Source organism: Scardinius erythrophthalmus, assembly GCF_964197995.2.
Source record: "Scardinius erythrophthalmus genome assembly, chromosome: 14".
Lineage (NCBI taxonomy): Eukaryota > Metazoa > Chordata > Actinopteri > Cypriniformes > Leuciscidae > Scardinius > Scardinius erythrophthalmus.
Window position 1 is genome coordinate 26,980,736 of NC_138234.1, and position 14,252 is coordinate 26,994,987.

Here is a 14,252-nt window from a genome sequence, read left to right on the forward strand (position 1 = left end):
CAGAACACTATAGAAGCATTTGGCGAGTGCTTTAGCGACCTGCAGGCCTTCAGAGAGTCTTATACGACCTGCATAGCACAGGTGTGCTGGATTACCGGGTGGAGACTAGGTAAGTATGCGGGGGTCTGTGCGTGGAGCCGCTGGGTCACCGGGCCGCCATAAACATCAGCTCAAACACAGAGCGGGAGATGGAGGAGACTGCACTTCCAGCCCTGCCCTGGGGTCATCCTAGCAGAAGAATGATATAATACAGACTCATCTGCTAAAGCAACACACCCCGCCGTACCCTCTGGACGTCGAAGCGTGTGTCTGCATGCACCTTGCGTTGTGTGCGTTTTTGGAGTGATGGAAGTTGCTGGTTTAATCTCCGACTGTAACTGACCGCCGAGCAGCTGGACGAGACGGAAAGTGGAAGACGGCTCTCTTTGAAATATGACAGATGATAGCATGTGATCTTGGCCATGCGAAATGCTTCACCTCAACCTTTTCGTCATCTCTCATTCTGCGCGGCGTTCCTTCGTGGCCTTTTGTTCTGTTCCTCTTGTTTTTTTTTTGCTCTCCTTTCTCTCTCTGAGTCGTGAGAATTCTTGCAAATCCCCGCTGAGAAGCAGTCTTCTCTCCCGCTGCTGATTGTTCAAAGCTTTAAAATAGGAAAATAGGATGTGTATGTTTTTTTAACACAGCTTTTTGCGGTTTCGCCAAGCATTTTTCCAGCTAGGACCGTTTTAGCATTACACGATAAAACCCAAACTGGACTTAATCATGTTCCCTCCTCGCCACTTAATGTCGGAGGAGCGGGAGGGTCTGAAACCAGACGATATCCTGAGGAGACCAAGAGCAAGACCACCCACACACAGAGAAAAAGCAAGGGGGACTCCCGCTCGACAGAAAACCTGAGCTGGCTCCGTTTCCACAGCCGCCCTTCTGTTCTCAAAGAATACCTGAACCCATGACATCATTCTTCAACTGTAGGAGACAGAAAATAGATGGCTGTGATCTCCTGGGTACAATCATGCACTGATGACTGAAACATATCAGAAGTTGGAGATCAAGGAGTGCGGCTGGGTGTGTTTATAAAAGCAGCATGGGATTTTATGTGAATGAGAGCCGTATGTGTGTGAGAGGAACCGTCTGAATGACTGTAGGAGCATTAAATCTACAGCGCCTCAAAGAAATTATGTTTTACATGAGATTCTGGGGTTGCGGTCTGAATTGAATGTGATCAGATAAAACAACCGGATAAAATAATGTTACACTGCTGGATGCACACAAACAACAAACATACTGCACAGAGGGACCAGTGTTAGTCTTATGAGCAACTTCTTTTAATGAAAAGATTCATAAACTCAGACGTTATCAGTTTAAACAAATGCAATTCATTCAGCTTCCATCTTGGTAACGCATCCATTTTATATCTTTGTAATCCAAATGCTTGTGAAAAAACACAAAATGGGAATTGTAATAATTAATCACATTAAATAATAATATTATTTATCAATTTTATCAAATGAATGATATAATAATAATTATAATTATTAAATGTTCCAATATTGTTAGATTTAATTTCAAATCAATTTTAAATTAAAACATTAAAATATATATTTTTTTTATTCAAAAATGTACAAATATTACGTAGAATAGCCTAAAATAGCCAACTTGGGCAGCCATCCCCATTTTATATCTAGGTAATCCAGATGGTAAAATATGATAAATAATAATGAATTAACTATTAAAAATTAAAAGTTAATTTAAAATAACTTTTTAAATAATTGAAAATATTTTTTAAAAAAGTATTGTTTTATACGTAAATACCTGTGTTTAATTATGATCCATGTTTCTGCTTTTCAAACAGAATGAGGTGGGGAACAATGCATTAAGGCCCGTTTACACCAAGAACGATAACTATAAAGATAACCATATTAGCATCCACCCCAGTGGACGATATCGTTTTGTTTATTCTAAGCGTGTGCTGTCTCTTTAAATGCTCGAGCTCATTACAGCAGGATGGATTCTGATTGGCTGTCTATATTTTTATCGTTTATCAGCTGGATAAAATGATTCTGCAACTGATTCTAACAATATCGTTTCTCTGTGCCGTTATCCTTATAGCTGTTGGTGTGATCTCTGCTATTCTTTAATATTGAGAATGATTTTTAGAGCTATATCTTTATCGTTATCTTTATACTTATCGTCATTGGTGTGAATGGGCCTTTAGTGTGTGTGTGGTAACAATCTCCCTCCATCTGGTCTTTGAGCTCTTATGTTGATCTGAGCCACTGAAAGCAAGCCAGCCAAGCTAAGTGCTGTTATCTAATGATACCTTCGTTTGGGAACTATTTTCAACACCAACCCTGTTTAGATCACAGGAGGTCCTGAAGGCATCCTCACATTTATCTAACCCGATTCCTTCTGCACTCTCCGTAGTCCAAGGTTAAGCCAGGGGCCTGTGAGATTTGAGACCCCAGCACCTTTTTTAAGTCCTCCCCAGTGTTTTTAGGTTCTCTGATGTTGAGGTCAGTGACTTCCGTACACTAACGCCTCTAGCAATGGTTTCAGCGTGTCTCGCTGTGCTGATACAAATGTGTTTTAAAGTGATAACCTTTATCCAGGACCACCAGGTCTCTCACTTGTACCCCCAGGAAAGGAATCAGTCCCTGAGCTCAAAGGCCAAGTCCAATCCCACCGTCACCATCTCAAAAACATTCCACTGTTGCACAATCCTTGCAGCCTTTAGACATTTTGGCTACGTGCCCTGCCAAAAAAAGGATTTAGACACCTAAGGCATATCTTAAGCTTGTTCATCCTCATGAAGCTCCTCGGTGCCCAAAGGCAATGAATTAGAAATTTGTCTCCTAATATCTCAAAGACTCCTGAAAGTGCACCAATCAAATCGCAGCAGATGTCACAGAGGGTATTGGGTCCATCCCGTAACAAGGCTTGCACAGAATACTTTTCTTTTTCCTCTTGATCGACACAGTTTTCTGCATTTAATTCAGATGGATAGTCTTGTACAAGAACAGATGCATTACATCAAAGCGAAAAAGAGTCAAAAAGTGAATGAAGGCAGGCAAGGTGGCAGATGAAGAGGGTACGGAAGGAGGGAGAGTAAGAAGACAGCTGCATGAAGAGGAAGATGAGAGGATGAAGAGCAGGGATGTTGACAGGGAAGCTTTGGCTCACATGCACACATCTGGCGAGAGATTACAGCTGGCACGGCAGCATGCATGAGCGTGAGCACTACTGTAACTCCATCACTGCTTCTAGAAGTCATTCATTTCCATTGGAGATTTGATAGATTTGACAGTGACCGTTCATGATGCAACATTTGAGGAGATTTAAACTTTATGCATGTAAGCAGCGACTACCGATGGGACCACAAATGCGTTTGATACAACCTTGCAAAACCTAAAAAAACTGAATAAATTCACCTGTCTCTTCATTTCCTCTCTCTCTTTCCTTTATTCTCTCTTTTTTTCTCCATATCATTTTCTCTTCCCTCACCCTCTTTTCCCCTTTGATGTGAAATGCATCTCAAATCTGAGGACATCATGATCACATTAAAACAGTTACCCGCTTGCCAGTGAGGCATTTGGTCTTTGATGAAAGGGGGAAAAAATGAGTAGAAAAAAGTGACAGAGGTGGGCTTGTCAAACTCAAAATCCCTGTTCGGATCCTGCCCCAGCACGTATGGACAAGCAGGGCTTTCCCCGAGCAGCTTTGAACTAAAGAAAGCACAGCTATAAATCACATTATGTTTATATATATACATATATATATATATATATATATATATATATATATATATAATGTATAATGTGTTTTATGATGGGATAAGGGTGAGATATGCCCGTTTTGTCAACAATCTACCCTACCAGTTCAGGTCTCTCTCTCTTCTTCTTCTCTCTTTCTCTGACCCGCAGGCTTTCCTTCTCTTTATTGCTCTGCTCCTCTGATGTTCTTGCCCTAATCTTGGCTGTTCTGCAAGTTGAAAACCCCTTTTCTCTGTTTCCGCGCTGTTTGATCTTGCACGTTAAGCTTGAGGAGCCTTCCCAGAGCCGAGAGACCCCGAGGTGAGGGGTAGCATAGAACAAAGGACAGAATATTGTATAGCTTTGCTCACATGAAAACATAGATAAAACTGTCAAAAACTGGCATTTGCACTTAAAGATCAATGCTCAATTCTTGACATATTGCAATGTAAGTCACACAATACTGTACATGGACGTTCAAACTTTGCAGGTCGGTGGAAATGCAATGACTTGACCCTTGCTTTATATAACGGCTCTATTCAACGAGAATCACTGCTGTGTTGGTGGAAATAAGAGATGTTTTATGAAGTCTTATAAATATTTAGAACACTTTATTCCTAGTCTAACTCAGCCAGACTATCAGCATAAACTGCCCACTTAAACAGGAAGGGACATCTGAACAATGCTTTTTTAACTTGACATTTAGTGATGTGTAAATCTGAAAGTCAGACATAGCACTGAAACAAATCTAGCCAAATATTTTATGTCATTTATATTGCAACCATTGGCAAATCTAATGGCTAAAAAAAAATCAGGGGTGAACAATTTATATATCAAAAAACTACAATATTTCATAACACTGTTTCAGTATTCTTATGACAAGAATCTGTATTTTAAGTGACATACGTATTTTTAAATGCTTTTGGCTGGGAAAAATGCAATTTAAATCTATTCTAATGAAGAATTCTAAAATACAGTCAAAATTCTTTAAAAAAATCAATTGCAGTTTTAACGTACTGTGACACAAATAACAAGCGTTTTAAATTTCAGTGTCTGGTTATGAATTAAGGTAACAAATAGCAAAAAAAAAATATTACTTTTTGATGGATGGATGGATGGATGGATGGATGGATGGATGGATGGATGGTTGGAGTAAAAATCCAAACTGTGACATTAAATGGATTTGGATCCACACCAAAAAGTCTGAAAACATCCTAAAAGCATGAAACACAATATTCAAAAAAAGACTTTTGTCCACTTTTGTTCATCTTTGAAACACAAATGAAGATATTTTTTATGAAATCTGAGAGATTTCTGTCCCTCCATTAAAAGTCTATTCACCCAAAATGGTCATAGAGATCATAGATTTGAATTTTTGGGGGAACTAACCTTTAATGCACAATATTCTTAAAAAGCCACAAAAAAGTATCTTCTAAGTCAATAAAGAGAGCAGACACGTGCTCAAGGCTCTTCAAAGCTGTACAAAAGTGAGTTGGTTTTCCTGTGGGAATCCCTGAAGGAATTTAGGGCTGAATTAACTGAGCTGCTGAGTCACACAGTGGATGGGCTCTTGAGAGGATCTGCTCTTTCATCAACTGTGCAATAATGCTAAATCTTATTTGTTTTTCTTCCAAGAGTATGAAGCGTATGTGTGTGTATGTGAAAGGGAGCGAGACTGGAGGAGGGGGGTGATGGAATCCCATCTTGCTTCTGGGCAAGTTGGCACCTGACTGCTTAACAAAGCCCCGGTCAGAGGTCAAAGGTCAGATGTCACGGAGAGAGAGCCCCTACGTGGAGCGTGCTGAATAAACTGCAGCTAAATCTTCCTTTATGTCCCTTTAACTCATCCTCTCCTTCGTTGTCCTCCCTTCTCTCCTCGGCTTTCTCTTTATCAGTCTAGTCCAGGCGTCTTGAGCTCTATTCTCTCTGTGTGATGTATGTAAGACAAGGGTGAATGTAAACCCAAGGGCTCCTCAATCATCTGTTGGAGGGAAACCGTTTAAAGCCTCAATCCACACTCAAAGTCCATTGTTTATTAGGTGACGCTGAAGGTGCAGACAGACTGACAATACACTGTACACTGGTAGTGCAGATGGTGAAAAGGTCTAGAAATGTGACGTTGCAGTGTAAGTTTGTTTTAAAGTTAACCCTCATGCTCGGTTGGGGTATAAAAGACCGCGTGAGCACTTTAAAAAGCTCAAACAACGATTGAATTTAGGCTTTTATTCACATTTAAAAATTGATCAGCGAACATAAATAGAATCTCAGTCAAACCTGCCTCTTGTTGAAGCTCGAACGTGCTGCGTAACACAAGAGAATGAACCTCTTTGCTTCTTGTTGAAACTCAAACGTGCTGTGTAACACGAGAATTAACCTCATTGGTTCTTGTGGAAACTCAAAGTGCTGTGTAACACACGAGAATGAAACTCATTGGTTCTCGCAGAAGCTCAAACGTGCTGCGTAACACAAGAGAATGAAACTCATTGGTTCTCGCAGAAGCTCAAACGTGCTGCGTAACACAAGAGAATGAACCTCATTGGTTCTTGCGGACGCTCAAACGTGCTGCGTAACACAAGAGAATGAACCTCATTGGTCCTTCTTGAAACTCAAACGTGCTGCGTAAAACGAGAATGAACCTCATTGGTTCTTGTGGAAGCTCAAACGTGCTGCGTAACACGAGAATGAACCTCATTGGTTCTTGCTGAAGCTCAAACGTGCTGCGTAACACGAGAATGAACCTCATTGGTCCTTCTTGAAACTCAAACGTGCTGCGTAAAACGAGAATGAACCTCATTGGTCCTTCTTGAAACTCAAACGTGCTGCGTAAAACGAGAATGAACCTCATTGGTTCTTGTGGAAACTCAAACGTGCTGCGTAAAACGAGAATGAACCTCATTGGTTCTTGTGGAAACTTAAACGTGCTGCGTAAAACGAGAATGAACCTCATTGGTTCTTGTGGAAACTCAAACGTGCTGCGTAACACGAGAATGAACCTCATTGGTCCTTCTTGAAACTCAAACGTGCTGCGTAAAACGAGAATGAACCTCATTGGTTCTTGTGGAAACTCAAACGTGCTGCGTAAAACGAGAATGAACCTCATTGGTTCTTGTGGAAACTCAAACGTGCTGCGTAACACGAGAATGAACCTCATTGGTTCTTGTGGAAACTCAAACGTGCTGCGTAACACGAGAATGAACCTCATTGGTTCTTGTTGAAGCTCAAACGTGCTGCGTAACACGAGAATGAACCTCATTGGTTCTTGTTGAAGCTCAAATGTGCTCAATTGAGCTTCAAGAAGGACCAGTTAGATTCATTCTCATTGAGTTAGAAAAAGAAGCAGAAACAAGCGATAAAAGCATTGCTTACGCAAAAAATGCGATCATCAAACAGTATATAAATCAAAATTGCCTAACATTACCATATGAAATGTCGACATTTGTGAAATTGATCAAAAATGGTGGCAGTGGCTGGCAATTATTTGTTTTTACTGGTGGGGAAAGAGTTAATATTACGAGAACTGATTACACCCTACATGAAAAACGTTAGCCTGCCAAACTGATTTGTATTCTCACACTTTATAAGTACACTCCTGACAGTTATTTACTTTATTCCAAAACCTAGTGAGCCACGTGTTTACATGCACTAATTGTCTTCAATTGGAATGAATCCGATCCAATTTCAGATTCTGAATGCTTTGTTTACATGAACCCGTCTGATTCACATATTAGTTTACATGTGAATTACGTTATATTCCAAACAAAACTTTAGCGCATGCGCAGTTACCACAGTTACCAAGCCACCGCGATAATGTCATCAGAGCTTCCACAAACATAATTCTAATTTTTGCCTTGATGACATACAGATATATGTATAAAGCTGAAGTTTTTAGGATTTTATCTCACCATGTCCAGCATATTGGCTCAGTGCATTATGGGATTGCCTTCTCCACAAAAGGATACATTTGATAGCTATTTGGCTAATACAGGTTTTAGAACATATATCAGTTGGGGTCAAACTAATCTCAAACAGAAACAATGTTATTATACAGACCCTTTCCAAAAAATTAGAAAATCATGAAAATTGGGTGGCTGTAGTGGATATTAATCGCTGTTCTGGAAAGTATGTCTACTTTGTGAAAATCAGAGGAATATATAAAAAAAATAATAATAATTTTGGAACAACTACTATTTAAAAAAAAAAAACTACAAACAGAATTAAAATGATCACATGATCTAGAGGGTTAGAGAATAAATGTGAGGATAAATTGACTGGGCTTCCCCTTCTCTGTCTCCAATTCTTTCTCTCTTTTCTCTTTCTCTTCGTCTTGTTATGGTCCATTGGTCTTTAAATCACCAAACGCCTCGGGTTTCCCCTTTTCTCTAGTGTTGTTTTTACACCTCCCCTGTTCTTCATTCTCCCTGTCTGCTAAATTCCTCCTCCTTGTTTTCTAAACATCTCATCCTTGTTCTGTGAAGTGTCTCCCTTGTTCTTTCGTTCCTCCTCCGTGTCTTTCCTCTCTCTATTTTCGCTTTGAGGTGTTGTTATTCTGAAGAGCCAGACATCCTCTGAATGGCATGCAGCAACTGCTTCTTTTCATTCTTCACTCTTGCCTTTATTCCTCTACTTCACCTCCCCTGCCCTTCATCTTGAGCCAGCACTTAAACCAGCCAGAGAGTCGAGCGTGAAGAGAAAGCAGGAGATTTAGCCGAAGTGCCGGTCACAGCAAGGAGCGAGAAGAGGATAAAAGAAGACAGAACAAAGTGTGTCTTCAAACAGCTCTACATTTTCTCTGCTAACTTAAACGGATGCCCAGATGCTGATCTTAAAGAGATGCTAAAGCTTTTTTGATTTTGAAAACAGCACATTTGAGTTGCCGAAGTGTTTCCACAACCAATTTATTGGGTGTGCGTGTATGAGGGAGGCCATATTGGTGATTTAGTGATTCAACTTGTCAGCTCATAAGCTTCTCTTTGTCCTCGTGGTGAGGCTAAACCTGTTTCATCCCTATAATTCACTCCTTCAATAAAAAGACTTACTTTTGCTTCAGTGGCCCTGAGTACCCCTGCTGCCCTTTCTCCAAAATAATCTACCCCATCCCCTAAACTCCCTGCACCTTCGACCCACCACTGTCTTGCCCATTATCCGTTTAGACCCTTAAGGGCAAAAGGAATTTGTTTTCTTTATTTCAATATAATATAATATAATATAATATAATATAATATAATATAATTATGTATTCAAACTATATGTATTATAGTGATGCAAGAGACATAAAATCACTTACCTGTAGGGACAACAGTAAATTATACAATTTAGTGTTATTATACAAAAATATATATGAATAGTTATTATTTAAATATTTAATAGTATTAATAATAATTAATATTACTATTTTAGCCTTAGCCTACTGATGTAACTGATGTAAGTTATAAATAGCCATATCTGTTAATCTGGATTAGAAATCCCAGGTCAGGATATATCCATCCTTTATCTCGCTTTATCTCTCTCTTTCTCTCATACTCATGTGTGCTTAGACAATAAAATAAATGGTTTTAGCACCAAATCCCTTTGTGGAGTTTTCTATGGTAATCCCTGTGTCTATACAAGACATTGCTGCACTATATCCTGTAATTCTGGGAAATACAATCCCTTGTTTGAATGCGAGGCATGTGTCGTTCGTTGTGTTAAATGTGAGTAGAGTATCTCCCTTTCTCTCACCGACTCACTGGAGAGCCCTCACCCTGTCGGCTTCACCAGGCTTTTAATGGATTTGTATATAATGAAAAACTGCCGATGGATTAAAACAGAACGTGAGCGCAACCAGAGTCGTCATCTCCGCCATGGGATGAACGGAACCAGGCTGTAATCCTGCAAATGGCTGGTGTTTGTGAGCAGTGGAGAAAATAAATAGGTTATGGGACAATCTGTGGCAAAAGGTACTGAGATTGAATGACTGAACAGTGATTCTGGCAGTGGTGTCTTCTGGCAAGAGTTTCCTAATTAATGTTTGGGAGGCACATGACCATATAATTCCACCCATAACAACGATAAGGGAATATAAATAGTTGTTCACTTCACTCCTTTCCAACAGTCCTTCCGGAATCCCTCCTCCACCTAAACTCTGTTTTTACTCGTTATACACTGTCAGAGATTTACACCCACTTTTTAAAACTGAAGATTATTTGTTCTTGAGTTTTAAGTCAAATCAAATTTGTGCCCAAGTTCAGTTTCAACTTTGTTTACTGATGATTGATTTTGAAAAGTTCTGAAAACTAAACTTGACATTTCAAAGCATTTTGACTGTTTCCAGCTCATTTTATAATTACCCAAAACTTAAACATAGTTCATACCTTACGCGTGTTATCACGTCCGTCAAAAACTTAGGCTGGCAGTCGGTAGGAATATTAGAACTGAAAACACACGCTTGGGCATCAATCACAACATCATATTCATATTCAGTCATAACATACAACATCTGATTCTGACATTCCTGATTTGAATATTTTCAATAATTTTCTATTTTTGACTGATAATTGATTTGGCAATAGATGAACTGTTAATTGATGAGTCCCTGTACTCGTCCAATTTGACTCTCATATGCTGATGTAATACATATTATAATCTTGACAGGTGATTTTTATAAAATGTAGTTTGATCACTATCTTCTTAGTGGCTTAAAAGATTAAGGAAATGATCAAAGTTTGATCAAAAGATAGATTTTGTACACTTTTATGTATATCAGACAGGTATATAGACAAAAAGACATGTTATTAAGACCAGTTCAAAAGAATTTGGTACTTAGATTTCTCTCTTTCACACTGACGCTCACAAACACAGACTCCCTGCTGTTTGAGTGACTGACGAGCGCAAGTAGAGAGTTCATCAAAAAGCACTTAGCATCCACAACACATCCTCTTATCAGTTCTTTTATCGCTCTCTCCTTCTTTTTGGCTCTCTCGCCCACCCTTCTTTTGTCTCAGCGTCTAACAGAGACAAAGTGGGAGTTCCATGGGGGGGCTCAGGGATGAGACACATTGTGTGTGTGTGTGTGTGTGTGTGTGTGTGTGTGTGTGAGGGACGGATTGACGGATGGATGAATGCTGTTGAAGAGCGACCATTTAGCTGATAGTGATCAGCCAGTTTAACTCAGATCCCCCCACCCAACTCATCAACCTCGCTCTCTTCTCCCCTGGCTCTGCACCTCATCCATCCTTTTGTTCCGGACCTGCATGTCTCTACTTCTCCTCATTGTTGCTCTGATTGAGCCTCAGTAGCTCCTCTATCACCACACACACATTCTCTCTCATCTCGGATCAAATTCTCCATCCCTCCCCCTCGAGAGAGTATTAACCTGCCCTGTTCCTCAAAGTAGAATGTCACAGCTGGACTAATCCTCCATATGCAGACCTAAGACACTGAAGAACTAGACACAGCACTGCTGACAGTTTACACTTCCACTTTGGTGACTTCGTATAAATTCATACACTTCCACTATTGGCTGCATCTTCCAATCTGATCTCAAATTCGTAAGCAAATTGACGATTTTGAATGAATTCTTATGATCTGTTTCGTACAAAAACATAATGGTACATATTGTAGGTAAAACATCAACATGAAGGCCCCTAAATCCAACCAGAACGTACATAAACATACAAATGAGATTATGCGAATACATTAGAATGAATTCGCCACCATGGGCGAAGAAAATCTCCAAGAGATGCAATGGAGGAGGTTCTGATGCCATGTTTAGAAGCAGGGCTTGACATTAACACCCGCCAGCAGCCGATGGATTTCAGCAGTGGCATGTAACGCAGTCACTCCTACTAGCCACTGTGGCAGGTTGAATTTTATATATAATACATACATTTTTTAATTGTAGTATTTTAAAAAGGCGTCTGAAACTAACTAAGTGCAATGTAGTGTTGTCAAAAATAGCGATTTTTTCGATACATATCGATACTACTGCGATGTCATTTACAATATCTGAAACGCTTCGAATACACATTTTCCGCAGGACAGAAATACGAGACCAGCTGTGCTTTCGCGCTCTCATGATCTCTCCGACAGCGTGTTGACACACAAACCCGCCTCCATTCACTCACTCGTTTCATTTGCTCTGTATGAATATTGTTGGTGTTACAGGGCTTGAATTTCGGTGTGAGATTGCGAGTATTGCAGGTATTGTGCATAATTTTACTCATTCCCACAGATTTTGTGCTCAGACCCAAAGCCACCTCTTAGTACTAAATCAAGTTCTTTTTAGCTGCTTATTGCACTTAAACAGTACCCTGGAAATCCAGAGTTCTCGCAAGAGCACAAGTGTAATGATGCTCATTAAATATGCCCCTCGATCTGAGCTGCACTAATCACATCGGGTTATCTGATATAGGCGGGCCAGAGGCGAGCTAAACAGATGACGACAGCGCTGTGATGTCGAAGTCATTAGTAAACATTGCAAGATGGCTATGGATGAACACCAGTTGTTTGAAACGGCTTTGGCCGCTACAATGAACGAGTTAGACTTGGCTTTTTATCTAAAAGAGGAACAGAAGATGGCGCTCAAATCCTTGCTTTGCAAGAAGGGCGTTTTTGCTGTTTTGCCGACCGGATACAGCAAGAGTCTAATCTACCAGTTAGCTCCGCTGGTAGCTAAGCGATACCTTGTTATTGGTCGTAGTGTTATCCAATTGCGTGCAGTGAGATTTTCAAATGCATGCTTGGTGCCGCCCCTCGAGCTCGCCGATTTTCATTAGTCGATGCCAGACCATTAATCTTTCAGATTTAGGTCTGGATTTGCAGGCTACTTAAACAGTCAGATACACACAAAATAATGTCATAATAGCGGTTTTGGCGAGTATTCACGTAAACACAGTCAGTTATGTTTTAAGTGAACGTAAACAGTTGAGAAGGAAAACGCATGTGTAACAGTATAATGGATCAGTGCTTCAGGTCTTAAAGTGACCGCAGCCTAATATACCTGTGATAATATTAAAAATATCTATATGGCAGTTTTTCTCATGGTATTGATGTAAAATTTGTGGCCAGTGAAAATGCTGAGTGGCTATTAACTTTAGTTAATGTGCTAGTGAGAAAAAATGTTTATGTCAAGCCCTGTTTAGAGGCTAGAATTTAAGACACTGTTGAGTGCTTTTGATTACTTAACAACCACACAGAAACCCCATACAACCACCAAGCCATGCTCTCAAAAACACCCAGAACACTCTGTGGCGTAAAGTTTTACAGTAATTTTACCACAGGTAAAATGGCTTTTAGCTATTGTTACTACATTACTGTGGTAAAATCACTGTAAAGCATGACTTTGAGTGGCTTCTTGCTTTAGTATGACGGCAGTTACCGTAGAATACACTGTTGAATAAATGTCAGGTATGTTGTGACAAAAGATGTGAGATCACTTGTAGCCCTTCAGTCAGAAAGCTTAAAAGAGGAAATGGACATACTTGCCTGGAGGCCTGGATTCACAGCGTTGGATCTTTCATATCAGATCAACACTTTGTGAAACAAAAGCCATTTTCTTAAGAACAATCACGTTGTGTTATAGCGACTATATTCAGTTCTACCCCGGAGGAGAAATACTTTCTCTAAGATATCAAAAATGTCAGTTGCTGATGTAAGGATAAAACAAATGAAGTGGTTGTTTATTGTACTCACAAGAAAGCTTTCAGAAGAGAGAGGGAAAATGAGAATGAAAGAAAGAAAATGGGTTGAAATGTGAGTCTGAGAAACAAATTCCCTGTATCCTTTCCTTTGTTTGCTTCCATCTGAGGTCAGAAACCCGAATCCATCAGACAGTCCAGGAAAAGGCCATTCTGTAATTTACACTATTAACGGCAATAAACCTGATTTCCACACATGACAGAGTTTTAACAGCTGAATTAAGCTTCTGTGCTTCAACTTAAATTGCGTGAAACAGATCTCTCTTGTCCTTCTTTTTCTCACTTTCGTTCGGAGGCTAAATGAGCTCAGACTTTTCAAAACCTAGTGAACTGCCTCTCTTTTTGAAAGATACACAGGGAAGGGAAACTCGAATAAAAAAATGAATTCAGTGTTAGCATGTTGCTAACGATTCAATACTCTAATAGAAATAGAAATAGAAATACAGAGCACCATCTTATAAGAAGCAGACTAGAGATTTCAATCACAACTGATTCTATTAACATTTTCTTTTCTTTTTTTAAACATGAAATCAAAATGGACATTATCCATTTTGTTCTTGTTCGAGAAGCCAATTCAATACAATAGGGAAGAAAAGATTAGCCTATCGCAATTTCTGTAACATGCCAAATTTAACACTGGCATGTTGCTTAGATAATAGCTGATGATATACAAATGATGATATACAATATGCAAATGATATACAAATACGCAAAAATACAGCACATGCAAAATGGTTAAAATAGTGAATTTATAATTCATCAGTACTTTTAGGTATTGAATGAAATGTACTTTAATCGACATTTTTACATTCTAACCGTGTATGCTTCT